This window comes from Coturnix japonica, chromosome 3 (assembly GCF_054131305.1).
Source record: "Coturnix japonica strain WE chromosome 3, WE-NBRP24, whole genome shotgun sequence".
Taxonomy (NCBI): domain Eukaryota; kingdom Metazoa; phylum Chordata; class Aves; order Galliformes; family Phasianidae; genus Coturnix; species Coturnix japonica.
Window position 1 is genome coordinate 58,579,698 of NC_140665.1, and position 15,472 is coordinate 58,595,169.

At 37.2% G+C, this 15,472-nt stretch overlaps 1 long non-coding RNA gene across 5 annotated transcripts in view; it reads left to right on the forward strand.

Annotated features, from left to right (window-relative positions):
- LOC107311904 (uncharacterized) overlaps positions 1 to 15,472 on the forward strand; it is a 46,043-nt gene that overhangs the window by 1,381 nt on the left and 29,190 nt on the right. The gene's annotated exons all lie outside the window — the stretch shown is intronic.

Genomic DNA, 15,472 nt, shown 5'->3' on the forward strand with positions numbered 1-15,472 from the left:
AGCAAGGAGATACAGGATTCAGGGTGAGAATTCAAAGCAGTAGGCTCCAGAGTCTCCTTAAAAGATTTTTTACAAGGCATTCTGCTGCTATTTAACTAATGATTTTGGCAGTGAAGAAGGAATACTGTCCCACTTGTCCTCAACCTCCTCAGGTTTTCTCAGCCTCTCCCAGGGAGGTGACTGAGTCTCTGTGCTTGAAGGTGATTTAAAAAAAATTTGAGGAACATGGTTTAGTGGGGAAATATTGCTGGTAGGTGGATGGTCGGACTAGATGATCTGGGAGGCCTTTTCCAACCTTGGTGATTCTAAAATTCTGTGATTTGCAGCATGTAATTTTTTTAAAAATTTATTTATTTTTTTTTGTCTATGTTGAGAGGTATGAATCGTAAACATTAATTTGTTCCAGGTACATATTTACCAGAATTTTAATGAAGTAGCTGTTAATTTGATCTGTACATTGAGCTAGCTGTAGCATACAAACCAAGTTTCTGTGTAATAAAAGTGTGTGCAACACTATATATCTTCAGATATGTGAAAATGCTTTGAAGATAAACATGCAAAGAAAGATAAACACATGCAGACAAACTCACTCAATGGAAAATATAATGCATTCTATAAAAAAAATGTCTGATCTACACTGACTATGCAAGCAGAATGTTCAGCTTTCTATGGTTAAATGAATAGTGCTAAAGAAGTTTAACTATCATACTCAGTTTAATATCTCTAAGTTTCCTGAAACATTTAAAACTCTAAGTGGAATCTTGTGCTTCCTATGCTAAATTTAATTTGGAACAAAAGCTCATGGAAATATAGTTAATTTAAGCCAATTTGCAGTGATTTTGCAATCTGTAAACAATATAAAGTGGTTACAGTCTTGAATATTTAGCCTCTGAGGTAGCATGTATTTGCCCCTATTTTGTGATTGTCACCCTACTCATTAGCAGAAAAGGATTTTATTAGTTTGTGTAAGAATCTGAATACATTCAGTCTTTCCAAATGAAACCTTCTACTAGTGACATAACGGAAATAAGCAAAATAAAACAAATTTAGTAGCATATTAGGTCTGACGACACTGGTAGTTAGTCATCTCACATGATTCATGCACAAAACACTGTGGATGAAGAGGTCCTCCTTAATGACAAAAATATCAGGGAAGATGCTTAGCTTTCAGCTACTGTATGATTTTCCCTGCCTTTCAAGAATGAAAGCTGCAACTTTACCACTTGACAACTTCAAGTGATCTGGTACTACTACTGTTTTTCTCTTCAGTGGGACAGCATCCATCAGCTTTTCCTGTCACTTTCATTGATTATCTGTGAGATTTATTGTGAACGTCTCTCTCACCTTTCCTATGGTGTTGCTTGTTAAATGAGATCAGCTGTAGGACAACTAGTCATGTAGAAGCACAGAGCTTTCAAGACAGGTTAAACAGTGCGCATGTTCATCAGATGAGCACAGTGACTATGTATACAAACAAACAAAAAAAATGGTTTAGGTCTTTTTATAGGAGTATATTAACTTAGGTTCTTTAGTACATTATTTGGACTTTTAGAGGTTCTCTTTTTATTAGTATTCCAAGGCACTTTCAATTCAGAAACATATATATATGTATATATTCTATAATCTATCTACTGAGAATATACTTTATTTCTTTCCCCAAAAACAGAAATCAACAGGCACAAGTAAAAATAAGATCAAGACAACTTTTTTTTTTTTTTTTTTTTTTTTTTGCATCTAGTTCAAGTCTCGCTGAGTTTGATCCTTTTTTAAATCTGGAGCAAAATTAAACCTATTTTTGGATGGATATATAGGAGAGTATTGTGCTGAGACTGCTGAAAATCTAGGCAGGAGAATTGAGTTATGCCATTTTGGAACCTGGAAATTTGTTTAGACTAACATTTTTGCTTATGAAGGGTACCTTTCACTTCCTTGTTCCTTTACCTCACAATTAACCACTCAGATTGTGTTTTTGGTTTAGAAATCATACTTTCATTGACTTTAATGCTGTGCGGTTCAGTACTTGGAGTTCATGGTACATAGCTCATAATGTTGATGATTGTGAACACATTTTTTTAAATGCTACTGTTTATCTCACAGCAAATTTCCATTTAGAGATAGTCATGCAATTCTGTTATCCATTCTTATTTAATTTATGGTTAATGTGGTTAAGGTAGAACTCAAGTAAAATTAAATGTATACTCATCCCAGGGTTTAGCAATAACAAAGTGGCAGTTGTGAGATATGCCTTAAAACTTTGGAAGATCCCAGATAAACATGAACTTGATCCATACAAAACATGCATTTCTGATATGTGTGAGGCAGACATACTGAGTCTGTGCAGGTTCTGCTGTATAAATCTGAAGCAAGAATGTAGACTGAGCCAAAGGTAGGAAGAGATATTGATGTGGTTTTGTGTACATGCCCATAAAGCCAGTGTTGATACTGTTGCCTTGAGTTTTTTATTTCTTTTCCTCAAGTGTATATTATAAAAAAGTACAAGTTCAGGCTGAAGACTTAGTATAATCTGTGTTAACAAAGTAGCTGCTTCTGAAATTGTTTTAAAACTATCACACTGCCAAAAGTAAAAACCAATATTTTATGAAGAGATTCCTTGCCATATGACTCCATGCATTGCAATATTTCCTGGGAGGAGCATCACATTTAGCATCATGACTATTGCTGTAATTATTATTTTTCAGAAACAGAATACAAATCAGGTGAGTGAAAGTGAGAACTCTCCTGTTTATTTAAAGGTGCTTTCCCCTCTGGTTCTTTGTGATTTAAGAAGCTACACTGGAAATGCTGGTTCCTCTCTCAGTTAATCCTGACTATATTTAGTCTTATTTTTCACAGTATAATAAAAATGAGTTGTGGAATTCACAGACAGGAAAGCTGTCTGTCTTCTGCTGAGCCATGTCCTATTGTAGGACTGTCTTTACTCCAGTTGTACAACAGAAAGAATTATTCAATGTCCCCAAAGTAGAATGCAGTAAGAGCTGAAGAGGGAAGATGTGAAATCAACAAACAGGAATTAAACAAACATTGTCCTGTTAAATGTATTTCAGAGATTTCTGTGAGGTTAACGTGGGTTGAATGGTAACTGGTCTTTAATTTAACCCATTCTTGGGAGTAAAACCTGTTATTTTTGGTTTAGTGGGAGCTATTGGTAATAAGTGAACGGTTGCACTGGATGGTCTTTTAGGTCTTTTCCAACCTTGGTGATTCTATGATTCTATGATTCTGTGATTTTAACATACTGCTATGTTTCTCACTATTATTATATTAGTATTTGTTGATCTGAATTTCCATTCTCTTTCCAGAGCTAGCAGACCTTTCCAGAGCTTTCTCTCCCCTGCTTGCCTCATAGATCTCTCTCCTACCATCTTCTTCCCCTCTCTGATTTACAATATCCTCTTCAGAAAGATGGAATAAACACAGCTTTGCTATTTTTTCCTTGTCATTTTCCTACAAGCATTTAATGTCCAAAAGCTTGATAGCAGAAGTCCAAATATAAATCACTTTGCTTTATCAAGGCTTCCTAGAAGGAACTGCTCACTAACAACCTTGTAGACAGAACAATTAACAGGTAAATCACATCATTAACAGGCATAAACTTCATCAGAAGTGGTGCAGACTGCATTTTATGATACATCTTTATTCTTCTTGAAACAGGCGTAACAAGCTGTTCCTCTCTCTAATAAAAAAACACTCTCTCTGAGATCAAAATCAGGATTGAGTAGTTGTTCTTAAAGGCCAGATTTATACAGCATAGCAGAGTTGCCAGAAATGGCATCAAATTCAATTTAACCAGGAAACTTGTGAAAAGAAAAAAATTACTTCATTATAAAATAACAGATACTACAACGTTGTCATTAAAATGTCAAAATATCTGAAGTAATAAAACATAAATATTAATAAATTAAATCAATTTGCCAAATCCTGGTATACAGATGTCCCAAGAAGAGAGATGATTTCACCAATTAGCAGGAAATACATAACAATTTCGTGTTATGTATAATCAGTTTCCAATCAGATTTCATTTCACTAAAAAACTATGGAAAATTTATCAGCTTTAAGAGTATTCTGCTGAAATTTTAACCATGCAAATTTATTTTTAATAGATTATTTCCAATTAATTTCTTATTTAAGAGCTGTAGTTTGAAATTAATGTGTCCAGTTCGAAATGTGGTAGCTACTACACCTATTTTGCATGTCCTGCCTTAGTCTAGTTTAGGTATCTGGGAGACAAAACTGTACTTTATTAGAGTTAAAAGTAAATCTGATGCCAAAATGATAAGGTATGAAGGAGTTGGTAATTGTCAGGGTTTTGTAATTTTGTAATTTTGCTATCAGTATTCCACATCATAACATCATGTAAAGCATGGATAATTTCATCGAATGTGCTGTTCACAGAAGAAGACTACATATCCCAGAGGACTTCACAGAGGATGGTTCCCTGACCATGACATTTCCTGATCGGGAATCGAACCCGGGCAGCGACAGTGAGAGCGCCAAATCCTAACCACTAGACCATCTGAGATATGTAGTCTTCTTCTGTGAACTGTACATTCGGTGAAATTATCCATGCTTTACATGATGTTATGATGTGGAATACTGATAGCAAAATTACAAAATTACAAAACCATGACAGTAATATATTGTATAGACCAAAATATGAAGTTGGAAGACACGGAAAAACTTTGGGACAGATTTCATATGCTGAAAATTTGCCTGTGTTTGCTGTCTCTACAAATTGTACAGTTGATTTTCACCTTAAAATCACAGATATGAAACTACTTACACATGAAATCAATACTTTCTCCCGTTAATATTGATAAAATAAATACATTTTAAAAGTCAAGTCTATGCTATTTATTGTAGGACTTTTGTCTTTTTGTGATTGAAAAATATGTTTTATTTCCTATCTTGTACTTCTTTTTCAGGCCAGAATAACTGGTTATGCTTAAAAATATGCTTGCTTTTACAGTTCAAAGGCTGATATTGAAGTTCTGAATCTTTTGAATCTGTTACTCAACCCTGGACAGTTATCTTTTCCCCTTACTGTACCTTGCAAGAGCCATGAGAAGAGAATGACTCTCAGAGCAGAGAATATAAAACAGATTTAAATACTTAACATTTTCCTTCAGGCATCTGGCTCATTCACTTGTACTTAAATACAGTCAAGAAATTCTTGAAATATTTTAAAAGTTTACATTTCAGGGGAAAGGCAAAATAAGAATTCCTGTGACAAAATAATTTAAAAAAAAAAAAAAAGACAACTAAACAGCATTTTCCATATCTGGATGTTTTTTTCCTACCTGCTTCATCTTGCATTTTCTGCTGCATAAGAAAATCCATTTGCAGACATCTTAAAAGGATTCCTACCCCTTCAGCATGACACTGAACCACTAAAAAGAAAACTGCTGTGGGCCATATTTCAGATGACTCTGGAAAATACTAATTCTAACAGTGAAGCCACTTGAAATTTTGTACATCAAGATGTTCTCAACTCTGTTATGTACCTGTTGTGCCATAAACTTAATACCAAATATAAACTAGGAAATAACTCATTTCAGTGTATATCTAGTCACATCACTTGTATTTTGTGGTACTCTCTCATTTGTTGCAATTTTTATTCATTTATTTATTGTCTTGCAGATATTTGTATGCAATTGCAAAGCTCTTTAAGGCAGAATTATAAGAGAACTGATATTGAGCATTAACAGGGCTTCAGTTTTTTCCTTTAATGAGTAATGCATGTTGTAATATATATATCCTTGCAACACAGTTATTTTCATGGCCCTATGGCTATACCCTTTGTCTTCTGAAACAGCTGCTGCAGAATGTGGGTGTGTTGGCACAGTGAAGTCTCATCACCTGACTCCAGTTCAATGCTTGAATGTTATTTGTAAGTCAATCACACTTCATAAAACGATCTGGAGGAATGGCTATGGCCCATCCAAAGAGGAGGTCAGACTTGATGGTCATGAGGCTTCTCCTGAGCACCCATAGTATGAACCCAGTTGACACAGGAGGTGATGATTTCCCTATCTTATTTGGATGACAAAGTGGTACAAACTACTGCTGGGAACCAGTTCCTTCAGCAAACGCAGTGAACATGTGGTTAAAATAGAATCATAGAATCACTCAGGCTGGAAAAGGCATCAAAGATCATCAAGTTCAACCACAGCCTAACCGTTTTACCCTAACTCTAACAACCCTCTGCTAAAACATATCTCTGAGCACCACATCTTAAACAAATCCAGGGACAGTGATTCGACCACCTCCCTGGGGAGCCTATTCAAATGCTTAACAACCTTTTCTTTAAAGAAGCATTTCCTAACATCCAACCTAAACTTACCCTGTCACAGTTTGAGGCCATTTACCCTCATCCTGTCACCTGTCACCAGTGAGAAGAGACTTGCCCTGCTCTCACTGTAAGCACCTTTCAGATACTGAAAGAGAGCAATAAGGTCTTCCCTCAGCCTCCTTTTCCCCAGACTGAACAGCCCCAGCTCAACTCAGCCTTTCCTCATAGGGCTGGTTTTCCAAGCCCTTCACAAGCCTCACTGCCCTTCTCTGGACCTGCTCCAGCATCTCCATGTCCTTTTTGTACTGAGGTGCCCAAAACAGAACACAGTACTCAAGGTGAGGCCTCACCAATGCCGAGTACAGGGGCAGGATGACTTCCCTAATCCTGCTCACCACACCATTCCTGATACAAGCCAAGATGCCATTGGCCTTCTTGGCCACCTGGGCACACTGCTGGCTCATATTCAGCCAACTGTCCATCAGCACACCAAGGTCCCATTTCATCAGGCAGCTTTCCAGCCACACCTCCCCAAGCTTAAAGGGTTGCCTGGGGTTGTTGTGACCAAATTGCAGGACCTGACACTTGGCCCCATTGAAACTCATGCCGTTAACCTTGGCCTATCGATCCAGTCTATCCAGGTCCCTTTGTAGTGCCTTTCTTCCCTCTGACAGATCAACACCCCCTCCCACTTTGGTGTCATCTGCAAACTTACCAAGAGTGCACTCAATCCCTTCATCAATGAAGATGTTAAACAGAAGTGGTTCCAGCACTGAGCACAGGAGGACACTGTGACTGGAAAATAAATAAATGGAAAATAAATGGAAAGGAATTAGCATGTAAATCTCAGAGGTTTATAGTCCATCATTACGCAGTTTGTTTTCAGCTGAAAGAGCTATTAGAACTAAAATACAGTTATCGTCTACAGAGATCAAGGTCTTTTTGCAAAACAAGTACTTCTTTCCATTTCAGATTTGTGATTTACATACTCTAGAGCTAATATTCTTTATTCTGTGAACCTTCCTGTCCTGTAAAGAAGGAGCACTGAACAGGAATCTTTTGGGAACACTTACCTGCCAAGAGTATAAATGAATTTATGTGGCATCATTTAATAGCTATTATTCAAAAGACTTTTAGAAGCCATTAATCATGTTTGCAACCCCCAAAGCCCCCAAGGAGTTCTTCCTTCTGTTCTTTCTTTTTTTTTTTCCTATTCTATCTTTTTGTTTATGGAGTTGAGAAACCTTATATTATGTTCAAACATCAGCAGTGATGTCAAGAACTATGCGACCTAACCAATATTTTTAAAAGCAGAAATAATTTCCTAATCTTCAAGAATGAGAGAGTACAAAGAAATTGAAAGTTCATGGTAATATAAAATATGTAGTTTAAATATCTCAATGATCTGTGATTCATTGGAGGAATGGAGAATTCTGTGGACCAGCTATTTCCTTGCATAGATCTGAGACACTTGGGATCAACACAGAGCTCTCCTTTTCTCACTGACTCTTTTTTTTCCTCCCCTCCTCCCCTACCCTAGTTCTGTGTTTTCTATATTTTATGTTTACATTTTCCTACCTTGCATAAGTCTTTCTTACCTTCCTTTAGTATTTCCCATTGTGCTGCTGAGCCTGTTCACCTACCCCACGTATTTTCACAGACTGATAAAGTAAGTATAGTATCTCTTGGCCAGAAGCCTGCCTGGAATGTGCAGCTAAATGTAGATGTACACATTGGAATATATGGAAGAAAGAAAACTAGGCTAATTAAACTATCAGATGATAAACTCTACATTTCTTTGCCGGCTGACATTCAGAATCCTGGGTACTGAAAAACAAGATTCAGAATGTTAATTTGCTTAGGAGATGTTTTATAATAGTGGGCCAGTATTAATCTTGGTACACAATTGAAACACAGAAGAAAGCTGTCTCTACTGACATCACAGGGAGACAGACCTGAAAGATTATTCATTGCTATTGGTCTTTTAAAATAGGAAATTGCTTTTAAATTATCCTTTAGATCTTCTATGATCCTCAGAGTGGAGTAGAAAACAATTCCCCGTAGAGCAGAGGAAAGATATCTGTAAGAAAGGACTGTTTATTCAATTTTATTTTATATTTCTTGTTTCCTCTCAGTTTTGAGGAATGGACGAGCAGTTCTCCCCCTGCACCCTAGAACATGATGACTTGCAGAAAATATTTTTCATTTACAAAGGTAGTAAATGTGTCTAAATGATGGAGGGAAGAGCTACCTATAAAATTTATGTGGGACGACTACTGTACCTTCTGATGTTCCTTGGTGAAAGGGATATTTCTCACTCCTCTCACATCTCTGAATGTCTAGTTAGGGATGGGGGAATAAAATCCCAGATTAATGGAAGTCTAGGAGGATCGCATCTTTCTTACCCCCAAAGACAGTGCATATCATTTTATCTGCTGGAGGGCTGGAGGTTTTTGTTCAATAGGAAATTCACTTGTCAGTTCTCCGTGGACTTCTGTTTTGACTCTGGCTCATAGTGGTGGCACTGCACCTTGTCACCTGCTGTCTTGTACAGCTTCAGTAAGTCCAAAAAACTTGCATGTGGTGTTCTTTCTGTTTCTGTGTGAGCATGTGTGAGACTCACTGCAAAAACTTCATGATATTTAAACATTGCTGTCATCCTTTTCAAGGTACTGAAGCCAACAATCTGCTCCATACGCAGTTCTCTGGTCATAATCCTCTGATTTACATGGATGAACTGATGGATATAATTTTGCCTAGGCTCGCCTTCCACATCACTGTCTCCACTGCTGAAACACACCATCCATTGCCTTGCTGAGCTCATATCTACTACTGGTCTCCATAAATGTTTAGCAAACTTCAATGAATGTTAGTGACCACAGTTTTTTTCTGCATGGAGGAATTCAGTGACACACCTTTGTTTGCTTCATCTGCACTTCCAAGTCAGACATCATTTCTTCAGACTGCCCCTCTGCTGCTATCTATCACATGGCAACAAAATGTAGTAGAATATTTGTGGGCAGGCTTAGCCTCTACTGCCATACTATCAACATCTGTTTTTGATGTTATGGACCAACATAATAAAATAGGAGGCATTGCTTCTGGAGCAGTCCACATAGTTTAAAGTGTGAACCCAAGGCTGTGATTGAGCCTCACTGTTTTCAGGCACTGGATTTGTTCTATATTGCTGCACTGAAGCTCACTGTTAATAGAGGTCTGCAAATCCCAAACTGCAGGTGGCCATGATTTCCTCCCCACATCTTCTGTCAAACATCCTATGATATTCTCAGTCAGGATGTGGCAGATAGTTCAGCTAGGCTTCTTTCTATCAGAGTCTGAAATATCACAACTGGTGTGCAGTTGGAGAACAGATGTTGTCTTGATGGAAAACTGGTTGCAGAAATCATGGTTTGGCTTATTTTTTGAACTCTGCTAAACATAGCCTTTGAGTATTTTCTGGCTTTTCTTTACTTTTATCAGTGAATACTATAGTTTTACATCACACAGTGGGTTAATTTTTGCAGACAGTAGCAATTGCAACAGTTTCTAATCAATGGCGCTGAAAGTGTTATAGTCTTAAAAAGCAAATCTGACTCCAGCTATTTCAAACCTGCCATTTGCTGCAAAACAGAACTAGTCATGTGAGAGATGCCATGGAGTGCATAAAGTTCAGGATCAAAATGATAATGTAACAGTGAAATTTAACATGTTGTGGTAGTTGTTCACAAAACAAGACCAGGTCCAAGAAGATTCCTATTGCCTTTATATTGTACACAAATATATCCTCTCCTACATGCATGTATCTGTCATTTGAATATTCTTTATATGACCTTCATATTTGTTTTATATATTAAGAATATGCATGTATATTTATAAAATTTCTAACCTTTAAAATAACTTTAGTATCTTCATAGGCATGAATTAGATTGCTTATTTTGGTTTCTTCTACCTAATCTGGGGGTGTGTTCTTTAATAATAGCTCCCTCTTAATGAGTGCAGTCATCCCAAACTCGTGCCAGAAAAAACACTGTACTACAGTGTTCTATCATGTATTACATTCATTACCTGACTGAAGGGCTGCACTCCTCCATACGGTTACGCTGAGGTCAAACATAAAAATGTGTAAATGTGTGTACTTGTAATAGGAATATGCTTTGAGGGGTTAGATCTGTTTAAACAAAGACAGGAATTATCTCATATATTTTGCTAAATCTTGATCTCTCCTTTAAAAAGACATACATTAGCAAAGCATATCCATGGCAGCTATAATAATAAACTGTATCTTAAAGCAGTGAGACTGTCTTCAAAGTCGACTCTGAATTTGGATAAAAGGATAAGCAGCTGGAGACAACAATGTGTAGCAATTGTTAAATGTAAGACAAACAATTAAAACTATACAGTAAATGAAGTCATAATATTGCAAATCAACTGCAAATGTTCACCACAATTTGAAAATACGGAAAATAAATTAGATAGGCACAATTTGACTTGTTTTGCTATCCCAAACATTTGTAGTTGATTTTTATGTGTTGAGTTTTGTTTTGTTTAATTTAATAGGATCTGTGTTTTCCTAGGGATGTCCAGTGCCCTGGTAAAGGCACAAAGATCATAGAATCATAGAATGGCCTGAGTAGAAAAAGACCCAAGATACAGGGGGTAGAAAGACTGAAGAACTGAGAGTAGGGCTTGGTGTATATACATGTATGCAGAAAGACAGGCAATGGGATGCCTGTTGCATTCCTTAGATAAAGAAAAGACATTTCTCTAAGCTCAGCACCACAAATAAACTTTTGAGGTTCAAATACCAAGAAGTCATCAACAGTGAAGTTAGGGAGCAGTTACTGATTCCCAGTGGACATCTTTCTCTCTCTAGCTGAACTTAGTAGCTGTGTACAAGTTGAAAAAAAGGTTTCTTCTGTCTTTACGAATGCCTTGAGCATCAGTGAAGAGGTTTTGATCAAATCTTTTGACCACCTTGTAGAAACTGAACCATGCCTGAATGATGCTCCTTTGCATTTCTGAAACTAAATATCCATTGGGCTAAATCCTGTTTTAGTAGACTTCTAGGTTTTAGTAAGATTTCTACTGGTACGTGTTCAATAAAAGGATTCATCCTACCTCCCATAAGCTACATCTATCCTAGTATCAGGTAGAATTTCTGTTTACTGAAACTAGATTTGCTTTTGAGGTAGGATGCTTTGTTAGTATGAATAGAGGCTGCCGTGTGTTGCTTGACCTTGATAACAATATTTAATTCACTAGTTTCAAGTGAGCAACATAATCCATTATTATTATTTTTTAAAGTGAATATTTCCTCACACTAAGGATAAATGACTTCTCAGTCTGGGCAGAGACTAAACCACTGCTAGTTAACTGGTGGTAGAATTCATCCTGATATAAAGAACAATGTCAATTTGCCTATATTTAAGCATCCTTTCCATTCAGTAGCTATTCTCACCAGTGTATGTATCAGAAGAATGTGGAGGCAGTGGACTTCTTTCTACATTAATGTGGGATTCCCTGTTGGACTACTTGTATGGCAGGATAGCAGCCCTTTGATTGTGCCAGGCACCTATACACTTTGTAGCTCTGATTCCTGTTTCCCTTTTGTAATCTCTCAAATTGGTGAATGAAGTATGGCACTGCAAAGTAGGCAGTACTGAGTCTTAATTTACGTATGTGCAAGGAAATATCAAGAACTAATAACCAGGCTGGGAATTCAGGATACGGGTTATTTATTCTATCTGAATGACACTTGGCCACTTGGTGGGCACTGTAGTATCTGAAGTCAGTTCAGTAAATTGGATCCCAAGTGATACCAGATATATCATTTCCAACAGCAATCTACCTAGCGTTCAGCAAAGCCTTCAATACTGTCTCCCAGTATTCTTCTGGAGAAGTTCTGAAAACTACAGGGAAATAATAAGATGCAAGTTGCTAGCGTGCATCCAAGATGTTTGTAGTCCTTGGGAGGATGGCAATTATGTGATACCCAGAAGAAGATAGCATACATTCAGGGTTTCTGGGAGTCTCCAGTAATACAGGCTGATGGAGAAATGAGTTTCTCCTCCAGCTCTGTTCCTCACGTGCCACCACAACAAAAGGTTGTCATTTTACATTTGAGCTGGACTTACTTGACTTAGATTATATATGCTCAGTGTGTTGTGAATTTGTTGAAGTATGCTTAAAGACATGTTGGCATGTCCAGCTGTTAAATGAAAAATGTGTTTTACTGCTGCGCTGTAGGGGAGCCTTAGAGAAGTGCAGTCAAACTCTATTAATATGAAAAGGATCTGGCCATGTGTATACTGAAAAAGGTTTGCTTTCTGCCATCAAAGTGCTCCTCAGCTGGATATTGTTAATAAATAATCGTCTGGATACACTTACTACTTTATAGTTCAAAATATTCACATTTTACGGGTAGTCAAACAAAGTAAATAGCAGAAAAACTGGAAGTTTTGGAATTACCATTCCTGGGTATTACAAGTCATTTTGTGTAAACTGATGGTACAAAAGATGATTACTATGGTTGTACATGAAATACTGGAATTCTCTAGCTGCTGCCTGCTCTAGAGGGACTTCTTTGTTTCAATCTAAACAATTTTTTCCTCAGATTTACTGGTTTGGGGGTTTGACACCTGAATCTTCTGTTATTTCTTTTTCTAAAGGTATTGCTTTATATAATGTAGCAAGCTGTTAATTCTATTACTTAAACACACATGCAAAAACCCTATTGAATGTTATTGCAGTGCATTTTATTTAGTTGAAGGCTATGTATCATAGCACACCAAATCTGTTTCCTTTAACTATGAAAAAATCTAATCAGCAAAAAGGAAGTAATACACTTAATGCTGATCCACTTCATTACATTTTGCACATGCAAACATACATTATAATTATTTTCTAGGCCATATTTGTAGTGAAAATTGTTTTTGACACAGCTAGGATATCCAAAGATGCTTAAAGAACTTGGTTAATCAAATTCCATTTGTTTTTATCCACTTGCTTCTGCTTACTGCAGAATTTTTCCAGTGGAAAGAAGTTTGGGAAATGTTTAACAGAGAGCTCACCTCAGAAATATTATGCTCTTTTTTTTTTTTTTTTTTTTTTTTTTTCTGCTCTCAGATTCCAGTTCAGGGCATGGAAGGAATTTGTGCTTGGTTGATGTTTCCAAGGTTTTTGTCTGAAAGACTTGAGCAATTCCTCCCTTCTTAGTATTCCAGGACTTTCTTTTGGTTGAACTAGTTTTCTAGCTGGCTATTTAAGATCAGTCCTATGAGTCACCTCGAATCCATGTTTGAGCCTCAATATCTAAGATGAAAACTAAAAGTAAAAGCCTTATTTTATCAGCTGAAATCAGAACTCGGAGTGGTTTTAATTCCAATTCAAAATTTCAAAGTAAAATCAGGTCCGGACACAGGCATTTGAGTTATAAACACTTCTTCATTTGTAACCTAACAGATATTTTGAGGAGATGAAAAGATCTTATGAAAGACACACCTAAGCTTAGCTAAATGGTCAAGCAAAACATTTTAAGATGGCCTTGTACATACAGTCTGAGCTATGGCTTTTGTTCTAATGTATGTATCAGCTGCATAGCCATAGGCTAGTTAGATTTCTTGTGTTGCTAAGTAAGTAAGCTGGGCAAGGATTCTTCCTGTAAAAACAGAAAGGATGGTGTAGAAAATGAATAATAGCAAGGAACAGCGATCCCCTCCATCTCTGTCCACAACAACCTCGCTCCACATATATCCTCTGGTCATTTAAAAATATGTGGTGTATTTTATGGTGAAATATTCTGTTTGCCTGTGGATATAGGTTTTAGATATAGTGTTTTCCACAGGCTCATCTGGCTCACAGGGCTTGGTATGAAAAACATAGTTAAATGTAAGAACCTGGATCATAGAAGAGCAGAATATCCCGTGTTGAAAGAGATGCATACGTCCAACTCCTGAAGTCAAGGGAGAGAGGAGGCCCTGCAAATGGAGGACTAAGAAAATGTGATGACAACAAAAAGCCTCAGGGGAATGACAGATAATGATCTGATGCTTAGTTATTAAAAAGAAAAAGTATAATCAAATTATGTATGATGAATTATAATATATATATATATAATATGTATATTTGTATGTGTAATATGTGTATATATGTATATGAGGGGTCTGGAGCACAAGTCTTATGAGGAGCGGCTCAGGGAGCTGGGATTGCTTAGCCTAGAGAAGAAAAGGCTCAGGGGACACCTCATCGCACTCTACAACTTCCTGAAGGGATGTTGTGATGAGGAGGGACTTGGTCTTTTCTCCCAGGCAACAAACAGAACCTGAGGAAATAGCCGCAAGTTGTGCCTGAAGAGGTTTAGACTAGACATAAGAAAGAACTTTTTCTTCCAGAGAGTGGTCAGGCACTGGAATGGCTGCTCAGGGAGGTGATAGAATTACTGTCCCTGGCAGTGTTCAAGAGGCATCTGGATGAGGAGCTCTGAGATATGGTTTAGTGGTTTTCTGTAGCTACAGTAAGGGGAAAACAGTTGGACTAGATGATCTTGTAGGTCCCTTCCAACCTTATGATTCTATGATTCTATGAATATTTTATATATATAATATGTGTATATAATGTATGTTCATATTGTGATCACATATCTCTGTACGTGGACATAGTACATTGTCACTCATTATCAGTGCCAGGTTAAAGACTAAGGGTCTCCTCAGAAATTGGATTGCACCTCAGGCAGAACTATGTTGTGCCCCATGGATATACCCTACAGGTGAGTTTCATTACAGGCAGTAAACTGCTTAAGCTATTTAACTGAAATGTGCTCTTTGCTTTAGTTGGATAATTATCTGTTGTCCTGAATCAGCCACCTACAGGAAATGAAATAGTTGATTTATCCCTTTGGAGATGGAGACTTGATATTGCTATCACCTTGGAGATGGTACTGCAATGGTCAGGGTGCAAGAATAAGACATTGTACCTTAAGGTTAAATAATTCTTGTGAAAGCACAGTAACTTTAGAATAGGAGAACGTTCTGGTCATGGCATTGCACACCTGAGCTGTAGTTCCACTCACAGAATGGTTAAAATTGGAAGAGACTTCTGAAGGTCCTGTGGTCCATTCCTCCTGCTCAAGCAGGGACACCTGGTTGCCCAGGAGCATGTACAGGT